The sequence below is a fragment of the Miscanthus floridulus genome, chromosome 8, assembly GCF_019320115.1.
Source record: "Miscanthus floridulus cultivar M001 chromosome 8, ASM1932011v1, whole genome shotgun sequence".
In the NCBI taxonomy this organism is placed as follows: Eukaryota; Viridiplantae; Streptophyta; class Magnoliopsida; order Poales; family Poaceae; genus Miscanthus; species Miscanthus floridulus.
In genome coordinates, this window is record NC_089587.1 from 34,824,049 (window position 1) to 34,837,884 (window position 13,836).

Here is a 13,836-nt window from a genome sequence, read left to right on the forward strand (position 1 = left end):
TGAGCTCGTTTCTTCGTGATCTTGCATCCGGCTTGGTTTCTATCTTCGTACTTGGACTTTGTTTGATATCTTGGGTCTTCTATTGTGCTTCTAGAGTCTTGCTTATGGTATTGATGGTGGGATCACCATGTCACCTTCGTCCAAGCCACGTCTTGCACCCTATTGAACTACAAAACAATTACCTACAAATTCATTAGTCCAATTTGGTTGTGTTGGTCATCAAAGACCAAAATCCAAAGTAAATGGGTCTAGGGTCCGTTTTCCTTACATGTTCCAAAGCATGGGTTTGATCCTCTATGAGGGCACGTTTTGTCGGGCGGAGGTAAAAAAATTCTCAGTTATCCCATGTTCCAAAGCACAGGTCAAAGGACTGGCCCACTCATAAGGCAACGATGCCGTTGTATACGAACGGTTTACGTGAGAGGTCTTCTGCCTTAAGCAGAATGCTCGGGGGTTGTCTTCCCCTGCAAAACAAGGTTTTTTCGGTTGTCTATACAGTACTTGAGCGTTTTTTGCTCTCCCAACACCTGATTTTTTCTTCACGTCTTCCTCCTCCATCCGATGCTCCGCTGCTTCCCAGCTCCCCGCCGCGGCACGGTAGGGTCTCGGCGGAGCTCCGCCACCACAGCCGCGGCTTTGGAGCTCTAGCAAGACCTACCGCGCCCACAACGGCCTCCTTCTCCCTCCCCCCCCCCCCCCCCCGACCTCATCATGGCCATGGGCGCCCCCTCCCCAACCTAGCCCGGCCGCCTTCTACACTGCCGGAATCCTAACAGTCGCCCTGCCGCCTTCTCCACCACCTGGTTGGCCTCCCCAAGCCCCTTCTTATTTTTAGAACACAACTTCACGTGTATTTTTATTAAGAAGCCCCTGAGCCCCTTTTAAGCCCGCTGGAATTGGGAAGATGGGAGGAAGACAAGAGAAGAAAAAAATCGAGTGTTCCAACACTCGAGTGTTGGATAGCATTCCTCTTTTTTATATGTACTTTTTTTTTGCAATGAGTCCAGGTTTCCCAATTAAAGTATAGTACCTTGTCGTTATCAGATGTATTTAACTTTTTCTCCCATGTTTTTAATTCCTTAATATGAGGGGAAAGGTACACATGTAGAGCACGAGTATACTGAGGGCGCGTTTAGTTCTGCAAACTTTGTATAGTGCACGATTCTCCATTGTAGCATTTCGTTTGTATTTGTGAATTATTGTCCAAACATTGACTAATTAGGCTCAAAAAATTCGTCTCGCAAAGTTAAAGCAAACTGTGCAATTAGTTTTTGATTTCTTCTATATTTAGTACTCCATGCATGTACCACAAGTTTGATGTGATAGGGAATCTTTTTTTTGTACAGTGCACTTTTGAAGAGCTAAACAAGGGCTGAGAGGAGAAGTAGAATCATTTTCGACGTAGTACTTATGATTCGTGTTAGCACAGCAGTGTGTCGTCATGGCGTTCTATTTATGTCACTGCATATGTAATACATGCATGGCAGTCGGTCGATGATTGGCCGGCGGCCTCTCTACCTCGGTCAGATGAGCTGCTCCGGCCTTGGCCGTTCGAATTGGATGGATGCAGATTCATCTGCTTGTCATGTCATGAGTGGACCAGCACTAGATTGAATGGCTCGTGAGCGCTGAACAAAGCAGGATTTCAAGAAAGGATTGTTGAGTTTTGTGCCACACTAATTTATTTTGTTTGCAACATAAAAGATTCAACTGTCAAACGAGCTTCCAATCCCATCACCCTGTGTTTCAGCCATCATAGTAACTATTTGATAATTTTGGTGATGAAAACATTACATGCCAAACAGACCCAGCTATCTTGTCTACATGATGCCCGCATTAGCTGGTTTCCGTTGAACACCACCCCATAGGTTAACTGAACTGAGCCACCAGAAACTGGGGGTTCATTTCAGCTAAAAATATTATTGATATAAAAGAGTCTCACTCATGTTAGTCATCAGTTGAGCTTGGTAAATTGTGAGCCAAATTTCAGAACTGAAACAACTCTTACGAAACTTGCCGAGATTACTCAATTTGTGTCAACCATATTGCAACTATGCAACTAAGGTGAAGTTTATTACTAACAAATGCTGAAGTTTATTAAACCGATTGCAACTATGCAACTAAGGTGACGAAAAGCTAACGATCACACAAAGTCATCTACCAAACCAGGATTCAGAGATGAGAATCCTTATAATCAAAGTTCGCTCGCAGGAATTAGTTATTCTGTCAATCAGATGAGCTTTGAGCCTTCGTGTACTCCTCCATCTCCTTCTTGTATGCAGCCATGGCAGGCGCGGCCTTTGCATTCCAGGCCTGCCTTTCCTCACCGCTCAGCTCCTTCCACTTCACCGAGATGAGCGCGTTCAGGGTTGAGTTATTGATGCCCGGGCGTTCCTGGAGCAGCTGTTTCCTCGCTTCCTTGCTGAAAATTACAGAAATTAAGGTGATTCAGTCCACAACGATATCATGTTACAGCAATCGGTACCACAAATGGAATTTGTGCTAAACCTGAAAAGAAGGAAGGAAGAGGCTGGCCTCTTGGGCCGGTTGGGATCAGCGTTCTCCTGCTTCTTCTTCTGGCGCTTTTCTTTGGTTTTCTGTTCAAAAATCAGTGGTTAAAATCAGCATGGCTTGTATGCAATTGTTTTTTCTTCGAAAATTTGTTCTGTAGACAGGCAAGTGGATCTTCAAGATACCTTGATGATATTATCTGCCTTTTCCTTCTTCTTGAGGAGCTGGAGAGCCTCTTGCTTCATGATTTTCTTATGCTCCTCCTCTTCCTTCTCAAGGTTCGCAGCTTCCTGATACAAATCACAAGCTCCACATTAGACAATTATCTTTCAGTACCCCCAAAAAGATAAATAGTAGAAACACATTCTGTACAGTTTTCACACCTCAATCTTCTTCTGCTTGTACACCTCCATCTGCTTGTGGTACTCTTCCTTCTGCTTCCTCGCAACCTTCTCATAGGGAGCCTTCTGAGTTTCTGTCATGTTCTTCCACTCTTCCCCGGTGTGATCTTGCCAATCTACAAGAACATACATAATGTCACATCAGCACAAATGAGCACGCATCGACACGATAGAGATGTTATAACTGAGCAAACCCATCACCTCAGGTACGTTCTTCTTCTCCGCGACCAGCGCGGCGCGCCTCTCCTGCGAGAACACAAGTAGGCCGACATGGGCTGCTTGGGCTTAGAGGGGTCCTTGTCCTTCTTGCTGTTCTTCCTCTTCCCCTTGTTGCAGTCACCCTCCTCGGCCTCCTGCCTGGAACTTGAGGTACTGATCCAGCAGCTCCTTGGCGGTCCCACTGCATCTGCTGCTCCTCGAGAAGCTTCATCGCCTCGGCCTCGCGCTTCTCCTGGCCCGACCACCTGCAGGTAGGCCTCCTTCTCCTGCCGGTACCGCTCCTCGTAGGGCTGCTTCTCCTCGGCGCTTAGCGCCTTCCACTTGGCGCCCAGCGTGCTGGACACCTCCTTGAAGTCGGCCTCGGGGTTCTCCTCCTTGATCTGGAAACGGCTATGGCAACACGATTCGTCAAACGCCTGGTGGGAAAATCACAAGGAAGATTTGGGGCTGTTATTAATCTCACCTCGGTCCACTGGTCCTTGAGCCAGAGCACGTACGCCGGGCACGGCTTCTTCCTCTCGGGGCCGGTCTTGCCCTTCCCCTTCTTCTTCTTGCCCTTGTCGTCTGCGTCCTGGTCTTTCTCCAGCAACGACTTGACGAGGGGGGGAAGCTTCTGCACAAGAAACCATATCAGACCATCAATCGATCGGACGAATTGGAACGCAGAGAACCCCGATGAGGTCCTGAACCGAAGCGGAGAGATCTGAATCTGAACGTACCACGGTGGGCTTGAACTCCTTGGCGCGCTGCACCTTCCTGAGCTCGGCCTGGAGGCGCCCCTGCTCCTTGTCCCTGGTCTCGATCTCCTCCTCCTTCTTCCGGATGACCTCGTCCCGCTCCCTCACCATCTCCTCCGCCTTCTCCTTCTCCAGCCGCAGCCGCTCCAGCATCCCCTGCAGCTCGGCGACGTCGTCGACGACCGCCGGCGCCGCGGCGGCGGCCTTGGCCTTGCCGCTCCTTGCCGGCGCCCGCTTCGCCTTCTTCTGCGCGGAGGAGGCCGAGACGTCGGCGGCCTGGGCGGCCTTCCCGGCGGAGATGTTGGCCTCGTTGTCGAGCACGGCCACGAGCGCCTTGCGGCCCCGGGCGCCGCCCCTCTTGCTCCCTGCGGCAGGCGGTGGCCATGGATGGGCTTTGGAGCCGGAGAGGGACTGAGGGAGAGGGAGACCGAGTTGGCGGCGTCGACGAGGCGGAGGGTGGTGTGTGGTCGGTGGCCTGGTCTCCGATTTGTTTGACTTGTTTATATAGGAGCAGAAGGGGAGCGGGGAGCATCTAACGGTCGGAATTTTTGAAATTTGAACGACGCGTGACGTCGGCGCGTGGGGGCGCGTGCAACGGCTGCCGACTGGGTCGCTGGCATGTGGGGCCAGAGGCGGAGGGAAGCTGCCAGCAAGGTGCATGGCATGCCTACCAGTGATTGCATTCCGTATTTGATCCTGTATATTTCCTGTTTTGAATTCCCTAACGTTGCGGTGTGCGATGTGAATGGGCAGAGCCCATCGTCTGGTTCACTGGAAATCTGAAATGGATGGGGATGATTGGATCTTGCCGGCGTTTGGTGCACGGGGTTGTCGAGACTTTCGGGAGGATGCCCCAGCGAGGGATCCCATTCCCATATGGCGAATCTCATCGGTGTGTGCGTCACGAAGGTTGGCGCATAGTTTTCTTCCTCCACTGTCCGCACCCATCTATCTCCTCCCTCCGCCACCTCAGGCACCGCCCAGGTCCGCCGGCGACCTCATCGGTCACCACCCCGCCACCAACCCTCACCCAACCTTCCTCGCCCTTCACTGATCCTAATTGGACACCTTGTCGCGACTCTCGCCCCTGCCGCCGACTACGCCCAACGGGATGTCCTCTGCCGCCCGTTCGGCCGCACCTCACCCGATCACTGCTTCACCATGTTTTTCAACACTACTTCAACACTGCTTTTCAGCAAAAGAACAATATTTTTCTCTCATAACAAATCAGTATCAGCAGCAGCCAAATTTCAGCGAAATGAGCAGGGCCCTTGCAACCGCCACCAGTGTCGAGCTGCTCGCCACCCCAACCATCCCTCTAGAGTCGAAGGATGTTGGTGATTTCCCCAATCTCAAACCCTAGGCCGTCTGCCCCCACCTCTACCGCTACTCACAACGAGGACGCCGCTGCGCCACTCTGTACGACTCCCACCCACCCCGCCCCACACGCCCACCGCCCTCCCTAAACAAGGGGATTCACGAGGAAGACGTTGTGTCGGTAACAGTACCAACACACATGCATCAAATAAGAATTTGGCCCACCTGAGGGTTGTTATCCAATTCCATCATTTCATGGAAACATGTACAATTCCAGCCCTACTGTAATAACCCAACTGAATTTACCAATTCGTCCAACCGCGTGGACCAACGGCACCCTAAATAAAACAGGCCGTGGAAGTAAGTGCCTGGGGCTGGCCTGCACGCAATGGCCTTGCAACCTTGCAGCTGCGGCCTGCTGTACAACCAACTGGGCTTGGGCCCAAGAAAAAGGACGTATCCATGCTTGGGCCATTAACGCAGAACTAAAAGCACATTTAGCAGCTCGCACTAGAATTGGCCCAAGCCCAAGTTCACAGACACTAACAGGAGCAGTAAAGTTCATAGACTACATTTTTTTTAGATGATAAGGGAGTTCATAGACTACATACACAATAGAAAACTTGCATTGAGAAGCTTCAACAATCCACAGACAAAATTACATGGTCACACCATGACACGCTCGATCAAAACCACCTCTACGACAGATGCAACGATTCCAGGCAGAGGGTTACATTAGCAATCTACACCACAAAGGCATGGCGGCACACAAATTTCAGAGTCTCTGCTTCTCGGTGTGAACCAATTTCACTGAATGATCCTTGGGACTCGCATCCCAAACCCGCGATTCATCTTCTCCACCCTGTTTTCCAATAGCAATTATAAAATATGAATTGATCAAATATACTCAGACCTAGACTGAGCATCATGTTTATGAATTTTTATAGCTCAAATAGAGGTCAAGAACCCCTGTACTTGCTTATTTTGTTACTCCAACTAGATGATCTATGAAACAGGTGTCGATTAAGTCAAAAGAGTAATCGACTGGGTATGAGCAAATAGCACATGCAGTGATGCAGCTTTGCGAGATAATTGAACAGTGCTCGCTTACACAAGAAGGGACCTCCAAAGCAAACAAAAATTGAAGAATCTGAAGCTTCTTTAAGGTACTTACGTTGGTGCAAGTTTGCCAAGGCAATAAAGCTCTTCACCAGATACTTCGTCGGATACTTTACCAGAAATCTCAACTCTGTATGATCTATCAGGAGAATCGGGAAGCCCTCGACCCACAAGTAAATCCAAGTCCTTCTGGTGAAGTTCTCGGCCGTTGATGAGCACACCAGTATTTCCACCAGCACAGTTCTTAGGCATAGGATAGTTAAATTCTGCAATATATGGCTGCAACAAGGACACCAGGTTAAAAGCTTTGATCAAGATATGACTAGGGTGCGATAACACAAAAGTTCAAGTATAAGCTCTCTTACGGGTATCATGCCAAGGCAGGGCTGTCCCATAACACCCCAGAATCCAGCACGGTAGTCATACCTAGAGGATACAAGAATAAAATGTCAAGTAACATTCCAGCTAAAGATCACTGCAGAACCCTAGAGCAGAACTACAATGTTAACAGGAAACTCAAAAATCAAATGCATACAGAAGGCGCAAATCAGTACCAGTATTCACCCGGATAGATTGGTCCAGCAATCTTCTCCGCCTTCCTGACAGCACGGTCAGAAATGGGATAGCCATTGATGAAAACCTTTGCTCTGCCATTGCCCATTCCACCGCTAATTTTAAAACTCTTCTTTATCAGGCTGGAGAAAAAGGAATCGCCCGATTTTGTGGCCCTCGGGTGGTCAACATATTGTGCCCCATCACCTGGATCTTGACTGTACTCAGGATCATCATACTCGTCATCCAACGGGTGCTAGCACGCTTGCTACAGGTACATCTCTCACTTTGTTTGGCTTAAAACTTTCAGTTAACACACCCTTTTCATGTTCAGACCGGGTACTTCTGCTTCCTTTGCCTGACCCATCAACCACCCTCTCTGATGGAGAATATCCAAAATGATCACGAAGAGGTAAACTTGGAACACGGATAACCACTTCAGCATCAGGAGGAAGGTCTCTAGAACCAGAGGAGTTCTTCTGTGAGTTAGATCTAGTTGGGCTATTTTCATCCTCAGAAATGCTCACAGAAGATGATATGCATTGCATTTTGTCTGCTTCACTTGAATTCGATGGTAAATCTTTTTCTTGAGAGCAATGACTGCCTACAGAAAAACTATAAGATGGAAGAAGTCTCTCATCAACATTTTGTCCATTGCTTCCTTGGCCATTGTTGGAACAATTTTTACTTCCAGGTGATAAGTGTGAAACTGGTGTAGGTGCTGAAACATCAAGCCTGCTTCCATCAAGTCTGACCACGATTGCATGTGAGCATGACCCACAACGTAGCTTACACTCATCTTTTCCCAACAAGAGAGAATTCTTGGGAAGCTGCAGTACTTCATAGCAATTGTAGCATATGGTAAAAGGGGCGCCATTGACAATTGGTTCACAAGTCTGTGCAGGTTTTTTACTCAGGGTGGCCCTCATGTGATTGCGTTGCATCATACCATTCATACCTCTCGAATTGTAGTTCTGTGCACCAAACACAACTGGGCCTTCTACAGGGTACAAGCTAGGATTGTTCATAAGATACGGTGCCCTGCGATGGTTGAAACCCAAGTGGAGCCCCATGCACAGGTAAGAATTCACGATGGTAACAATGTAAACAAGAGCAAGCAGGCTGATGGTAGAAGCCATCATGGTGATAAGAGATCAGAGGGTCAGGATCATACTGTCCATGGAAATAATTATCAAAGTTTCTCCATGGATATGGAGCGGCTGGGTAGCTAGGAGCTCCCATGTGTGCAACCGATTCTCCGTATCCATGGAGATCTTGCTGTACAGGATACTGAAGGATAAGCAGGAGGAACAACAGGCACTTGCCCATTCAAAGAAGGTGAGCGCTGAGAACCATTCCGTTGCAACTGAGGTGAACCATACCGCAATCGACTCAGACGCTCATGAGGATTGTAGGAGCTTGCAGGAATCCACCATTCTATTTGCCGAAGCATTCACACTTGACTTGTCAGCAATCTCGCAGGATCTCTGTACCTGGTCCCGCAACTCATCAAGCATCCGCAGAAGCTCACTACGGTCTTTCTCAAGGCCACTGACTCTGGTGCTAGGACCATCTGAATTCCTGTCACTCAGATGGCCCTTCTCACCGTTAGCAAATATGAATCCCGGTTTCATATGACACTCAGATGGCCCTTCTACACTGGATAAGCATTAGAAGGGATGCTGTTAACCACAGGCCTTGGTGATCTGTCTCTTAACCCTTGCTGGCCACTTTGCTTCTCCTTTCTCTTCATGACGAATGCGGCGGTATTTTGCCTCTCGAACTTCCCTGCTGTCATCTCTGAAGTGCAGGTTCAAGCTTCATGGCTGCAGCTGGGTGCACAAGTAGTTTGGTTATTAGTCGAAACTGAATCCAGATTGGCTATGTGCAGCGGCCACCATTCTGTTAGGGTACAAATCTCTCTTCTGACCTAGCTTCGACTTGTATTGGTGTCTGCTTCTCGAACAGCACAACTAGCTTCAGATGCTGCTCCTTTCTTATCTGGTAAACTCTCAAGTACTTCAAGGTACTTCACATGCTCAGTATCTGAAGAAGCATCAGATCCCGAGTTCTTCTTTGCTGTAAATGGTTAATGGGAAAAAAAAAAGTGACCGTGAGAATGGACATAACAGAAACATTCAGCTAATCATTGGAAATAACGGAACATTTACAAAGAACACGTCTTTTTTTTTTTTTTTGAAACTAAAGAACACGTCTTGAAAGCAAAGAACGAGTAATCGAGGATCCAAGAATTTGCACAAACTTACAACCACCTCCATAACAAACATTGTCCATCAACACTGAATCCTAAGGTCACATTTGTGCAACACCAAACAGTGGCGAATGTTAACAAAAAAAAATGAAGAGGGAATACAGAATTGCACGTGAACACGTTTAAATAGTTGGTTCCAATCATTTTTCATATTTTAAAATGACTGGAGATTTTTTGAAACAAGAAATTAGACCATCCCTGTTGCCAGCCACAGCCATTTTCTGTGTCCAAAGAAATATGTAGAAATGACAATCACAGTGAAGGTCAAGAAAATTCAGTGGGTTTAAGCTTTTTCAGTTTGGGAACCACAAAAGCCGAGATACTCCCCAGAAATGGTCCATGCTCTGAGTAATAAAAGTGATACGATCCACCGAATTCTAAACAAGGTGCCCTTCTTGTTCAAGACATTAAAAAATAATCAACAGAAACTTGTACCAAGCGGAATGTCCCACAAGATAACTTTTGTAATTTTGATAAAAAACAATAGGGAGGCGGGATGGGTGGAGGAGAAATTCCTACGAACTCCAGTTATTTGGGTACTGAAATTTTGACGGCAGGCTGTTAAGAAACAAGGTTTGTCGCAAAATTACTGCAAAAAAAGAGTTGGGTTCACCAAAGACAGCAGCAGTTTTTTAGTGTGTAGTAAATGCCAATACGCCATCGTACCAAGTGTGGCAGGATGGACGCCAAATCCGGAGGAAGTTGCGAATACAACAAGATGAGGGCTAAAAGAAGGAAACGAGCATTCGACAAGAATGGGGAGCAAAAGAAAAGAGACACTAACAAGATTGCGTAAGGAAACATGCGAGAGAAAAATGGAATCTTTCGGAACTCAGAAGAGGACGAAACGAGCTGGTCATATCCGCGTCCCAGGAAACCGCCCAACCCAGCAGCAACGCAGCAGCAGTCCCCAGTCCCCACGAGCCCATTTCAAAAATTAATCATGTGTTTGTCAACAAGAATCTCACATTGTGGCAGATGAATTGATGATTAGCGCGAAATCAGCTTGCTGATCTAATGCAACAAAAATGCAGGTGGAATGGGTTGAGCTCAGAAGAAAAAGGTACCACTACAAAGACAAGGATGCCCCAATAAGAACAGGAGAGAAGTAGTAGGGAAGGGAGTGATTGCAGACGAAAAAGGTGAGCACCAACCTTGGAGCGTGGCGCCGCAACCGCCGCAGACGTAGACGGAGTAATTGGGCAGCTCCGGCAGGAGCTTGTCGCACTTGGGGCAGCGCACCACCCGTATCTGCTGCGGTAGCGGCGGCGCCGGGCGCTGCGCCGCGGAGCCGGAGCTGTCCTCCTCACCCGCCATGCACAATGCCGGTGGCTCCTGAGGCCTGACGGAATCCCTCGCCCCGCCGCGAACCAGTCACAGTCACAGCACCAACCGCCGCCGCCGCGCCGGACGCATACAAGGCGGTGGGTGGAAAGTGGAATCAAGGGGACGCGAAGCGGCCGCGCTGAGGAGCGGCCCGGCGGGGAACGAACAGAGGAGCAATGCGCAAGAAGGGCGAGCGCAGCAGGGAAGAGGCCGGAGAGCAAGATGCCAAGAGCGGCCGGGAAGAAAAAGGGTGCCGAGACCGAGAGGACGGCTGGAGAGGAAACCGAGAACGACCAGGTGCGCACAACCGCAACGCGACGCAGAGACAGGAAGGGGAGGGAGAAGAAGAGGCCGAGCAGGCGGGCGACCGTAATGAGGCGGCGCTTTTTCTCCCTTCTCTCTCTCTCTCTTTCTCTTTCGCTCCCGCGCGGGGTGGAGGTGGGACGCCCAAATGCCCGGCTCAGGCGGTGAGCCACTCGGCCCAGCAAAGCTCCCTCCTTTCCTTTGCTTTGCGACTGCCTGGCCGCCTGGGTGCCGTCTGCCTTGGGTCTCCTCCAACTTTGGCTGCTGTCTTTCCTCTCGCTCTCTGTCCCTCCTGGCTGGCTCCTGTTGGGCGCCGAGGTGGTGAGGTGAGGGTGTGACCGCGTGAGGCAAGGCGATGGAGGTCACAGCACAGACCAGGAGGGCAGAGGAGGAGGAGGAGGGGCGTTGGGGGCAGAATAAAGAGCGGGGTACGGTAAAAATGTTTGTTTAAGGAAAGCTGCAGCGCGGCTCTGCTCAACCACACGGTAGAGTACATCAGGCCAGGCTCTGCTCAGACGCAACTACGCAAGCAGAAGCAGCCCCCTCTCCGGCTGCCACTGCCAGCTTGCGTAAAATGTTGACGATACAGTAGCATCTTGCATTCCTGTTGCTGGAAACGGGAAACCCCACTCTCCTGGCATCATCCAACCCGGCACTGCAAAGTTGGATTTTGGACCCCGGTGGTTTTTCTTTGGGGAATTTCTCTAGTACTATGCTATTGGCTAAAACTTGAATTTAAATCAGGTTAATGTCATATTTTAATCTTTTCTACTTTATTATTGATCATATTTTGATAGTCTTGAGCTCGGTTGTTATGTGACGATCAAATCGATCCAAGTTCCCTATGCCCCTTTGCCATTAATTTTATGGATCGGATCAAGTACTAAATGGTCGACTCAATCTATTTCTATCCCTATAGGTTATTGTATTAGAACGCAACCTTAGAACTTCGAATGATTTATTCACTTGAGACCTAGGTACACCTAAGGAGTATCGGGCAAGCTTAACCTTCCACAACTTAGTCGAGCAGTAGCAGGAGCACAGCCAGCCCGCACACCACGCGGCCCACGTCTCCCACACACTAAGCAACCCACATAGTTGATAGCCTAGCAGCCCACACCAACACGTTCCTCGATTAGAGATCCATCTCTACCACTTGCTTCCTTACCGAGTCGTCTATTTGCTCATTGTTGACCACCTCTGTATTTTGGAGATGACTAGTAGGGGCAATACTGAAATATGTATGTTCATACGCCTACTCAGGTAATTGCATTGGTATGAAAAACATTACAGTTTAACACGAGTTATGCTTAGCTCGCCTGTTTGGATTACTTATACTAACAATTACTAGCCACTAAAAAAATACCATCCAAACATGCAAACTAATAGGGTGGAGATATTTTTAATTTGGATCCTAACTAACAACTGATCTATCAAGTAGGCAAAATCCAACCAATGAGACTAAAAGGTAGCATAAAACTATTAGTTAGGGATTCTAACATACTATAGCTAATATTTAGCTAAAGAAAATTTAGCTTACTACTACCTCCATTCTCTTTTATAAGACGTAAATAGATATTATGCCGTCTTCTAAATTATATTTTGATCATTTATTTATTTATTTTATTATTTTTATACATATAAACTCATGATAATCGGGTAGTACATTTAATTACAAACCTAACCATATCAAGTTATATTATAATAATTAAAAACCGTTAGCTAAATTATTGGTCAAAGTTTTTAAAATTTGAATCTTGATATGCATGTGTGCCTTAGGCCAGTTTTAGTGGGGGTTCATGTCCCTATTTTCAAGATTCCTAGTTGTTGAAAATAGTGCAAACAAGTTTCATCCCCATGACCTCCCACAAAAATTTTATCATCTCTCTTTATTTATACTATACCATGCCAGCTTATTTAATACATATAAAACTTTCATTAAGATTGTCCTCTTATAAAAGAAGAACGGAGGAAGCAGTATTCAGACTAATAAGGCCCCTTTGGAACACAGATAGGAAAAACATAGGAATTCGGCTGAGCTGGATTAAAGCCGGCTGGTCGTTTTCGGCTGATTTGTTGTGAGAGAAAAACATTGTTCTGGCTGATATGTGAACAGTGTTTTATGCGGAGGAAGCAGTCGGCTCCAGCCAGCCGAACGGGCTCAGGAATTTCACATGAATTGAATTGACATGTTTATCCAACCTGTAGGAATAGAAAACACAGGAAACAAGATGAGATGGCCTTTGGTAGCACTACAAGGAAAAATAGAGGATCGATGCTCCCAGCTTTTGAATTTGAACAACTTGCTTGCATGATGACCACCTTCCCTCCAAACACAAGTGACTGGAGAGCCAATGACACGCATGCGGTGAGGCAGCTTTTCCACCAGGAATTTTTCCAAGAGATGAGACCTCTTGCTTACTTTCCTGTGAAATCAATCCAAAGGAATACAATCCTACGAAATGTTTCCTATTCTTTCATATGAACCAAAGGGCTGTGTAGGAAAAATTCCTGAGGAATCTAAATCCTCCAAAAATCCTTTGTCAATCCTCCATCCTCAAGAGCAGGGATGAAAACGGTACGGATATTTTCCGACCGTATTCGAAACCGAATCCGTTTAGAATGGTTGAGATATGTCCGTATCCGAGTCCGGATATCCAACATCCGATACCGTATCCGTATCCAAATACTCAAATCGCATATTTATGACGTCGATATCCAATCGTATCCTATCCGACATAGTTGACACTATCCGTATTCGAATCCGAATCCGGACAGAAATATGAAAACAAATATAATATCGGTGATATCCGTCCGTATCCGATCCGTTTTCATCCCTACTCAAGAGGATATGCAGCCTGTTCGGAACTGTTGGCTGGTTCGTTGCTGATTCGTGAGGAAGTACTACTGGCTGGTTTGTGTGGGAGAAAAATATTGTTCCTGTCTGAAAATACTGTTCATATAAACAGTACGCATGTGAGAGGGCTAGCCGCACCAGTCAGCCAGCCGCTCCGGCCGAACAGGCGGATGAATAGCCAAAGCTCATCCAACAGATACTAGGGCCAATATTGGATCGGCC

General features: G+C 47.6%; 2 pseudogenes; both read right to left on the reverse strand.

Annotated features, from left to right (window-relative positions):
* Positions 1–2,070: 2,070 nt before the first annotated feature.
* Positions 2,071–4,528, reverse strand: LOC136468852 (high mobility group B protein 6-like; annotated as a pseudogene).
* A 1,217-nt stretch (positions 4,529–5,745) lies between these two features.
* Positions 5,746–11,159, reverse strand: LOC136471579 (protein ENHANCED DISEASE RESISTANCE 4-like; annotated as a pseudogene).
* Between the last annotated feature and the right edge of the window lie 2,677 nt (positions 11,160–13,836).